We start from the raw sequence: 2,590 nt of genomic DNA on the forward strand, positions 1-2,590 counted from the left end.
GACAACCCACAGAATGGGAGAACATATTCACCAATACAACTGATAAGAAGCTAATGTCCAAAATTTATAAGAAACTTGCAAAATTCAACACTGGAAAAACAACCCAATTGAAAAATGGGCAAAGAATCTGAACAGACACTTCTCCAAAGAGGACATAGAGATGCCAATAGACATATGAAAAGATTCTCAATGTCACTAATCATCAGAGAAATGCAAATTAAAACCACAAGGAGATATCATCTTACTTCTGTCAGAATGGCTATCATTAATAAATCAACAAACAACAAGTGTTGATGAAAATGTGGAGGAAAGGGAACCCTTTTGCATTGTTGGTGGAAATGCAGACTGGTGTACCCAATGTGGAAAGCAGTATAGAGATACTTAAAAAAAATGAATCTGCCTTTTGACTCAGTAATCCTACTTCTAGGAATATATTCGAAGGAACCCAAAACACTAATTCAAAAGAATTATGAACACACCTATGTTCAATGCAGCGTTATTTATTCAATGCAGTGTTATTTACAATAACCAAGATTTTGAAGTGCCCCAAGTGTCTATCAGTAGATGAGTGGATAAAGCAACTGTGGGACATTGTCACAATGAAATACTATTCAGGTGTAAAAAAGAATAAAATTTTACCCTTTGTGACAATATGGACGGACCCGCAGAACATTATGCTAAGAGAAATAAGCCAGTTTGAGCAAGACAAATGCCATATGATTTCACTCATATGTGGAATCTAACAAACAAACTGAACTAAAAAAAATGGGGACAGAGTCTTAGATGGAGAGCAAGATGTCAGCTATGGGTGGTTCTGTTGCAGGGTGGAGGGACTGACAAATAATGAAAAAGAATTTATGGACATGGACAACAGTGTGGTGATTGCTTGGGGGAGGGGACTAAATGGTCATGGAAAAATACAATAAATATTAATAAAAAAGAAAAATAATCAAATGGGTCACTTAAGACTTGCACATTTTAATGTATGTAAATTATACTTTATTAAAAAGAAATATTATTATTGGTTTCTTACTAATAATTCACAAAATATGAATTTGTTACTATATGTAAGGATAAAATGTATTTATTGAAAATATGTTTTATAATATTATAATTTATAATAAGAAATATATATTTAGACTCTTTTCACATTTCTCATTTCTGGCACAGAACTCTTGAAAGGCTTGGAAGTTTGTAAGTGATGACAGCAAGAAAGATGTTGTTCGTTATGTCAGTGAGGTAATTTTTGGACCCCACCCAAGGGTCAGACTTAGTTGTCAGGAGAAACAACCACTAGATTTCAGGGTTGAAACTTTCATCCTATCCTCCTGACCTCCAGGGTGGGGAGAGGTGCTGGAGATTGTATCAAGCACCAATGTTCAGTGACTTAATCAAATCAATCATGTCTATGCAATAAAGCCTCCACACAAATCCAAAGGACAGGATTCTGAGATCTTGCAGGTTGGGGAACTAGAATGCTCTCAAGTGCTGCTTTGCTGGGCCCTAAGCTTCCTGAATGCAGAAGCTTCTTTGTTTGGGACCTCACCTCTGTATCTCTTCATTTGTTCATTCTTGTCCTTTAATATCCTTTGTAATAAATCAGTAATGTATTGAGTGTCCTGAGTTCCTTCAGCTGTTCTAGCAAATTAATTGAACCCAAAGAGAGGGTCATGGGAACCTCTGATATAGCTAGTTAGTCAGAAGTACTGGTAACAACCTGGACTTGTGGTTAACATCCTACATTGGAGGGGGTCACTGGAACCCTTAATTTACATCAGGTCAGTCAGGAGCACAAGTAGCAAGCTGGGCTTGGGATTGGTGTCTGAAGTGGAGGGTGGTCTTAAAGGACTGAGTCCTTTGCCTGTTGAAGCTGATGCTATCTCCCAGTGGCTAGTGTTAGAATCAAGTTGATATCTGGGACAACCTGCTGGTGTATGTGAATTGCTTGTTGGTGTGTAAAAGAAAGCCTACATGTGTGCATGAGCGCACTAGCATTGGGTCCAGAAATCTAAAAAGATATTTGTAGGTATGGCTATCACCAGAGTATCTTTACCCACTTGGCCACTTAATACATTCACTAGTGTATTATCCTGGTCCTAGTCAACACGATTTGTTGACTAGATTATTAAAGTAGCCTCTTAGTATCCCTACTTCCCTCTTCATCTTTCCTTCAGTCTATTATTCAAATAGCACTGAGTATATCTCTTTAAAATTCATTAGCTCATATTTCACCCTCCATTGAAAACCTTCAAAAGATGGTCCATTGTATTTTGAGTAACAGTCAAATTTCTCATGGCTTACTTAATCTTCCTGCTCAAAAGTTATCTGAACAGTGAGGACTTCCATGACCACCCTCCATAAACTACATTTCCATCCTTCCTGATACTCCCTACCTGATCTAATTACTTTTTCTTTATAATTCAAATTATCTTTTTATAGCACATATATTTATCGGTTTATTTTGCTTATTTTTGCCTCCCTCTTACCTACTGGAATATGAGGTGAGACTTATATTACCTTCCCTTGAGCCTAGATGAGCTCTCTGACTACTCGACCTATAGACTATGGTGAGTGCAGCAATATGCCAGTG

The sequence above is a fragment of the Artibeus jamaicensis genome, unplaced genomic scaffold, assembly GCF_021234435.1.
Source record: "Artibeus jamaicensis isolate MK-2021 breed Jamaican fruit bat unplaced genomic scaffold, CSHL_Jam_final contig_332, whole genome shotgun sequence".
NCBI classification, from domain to species: Eukaryota; Metazoa; Chordata; class Mammalia; order Chiroptera; family Phyllostomidae; genus Artibeus; species Artibeus jamaicensis.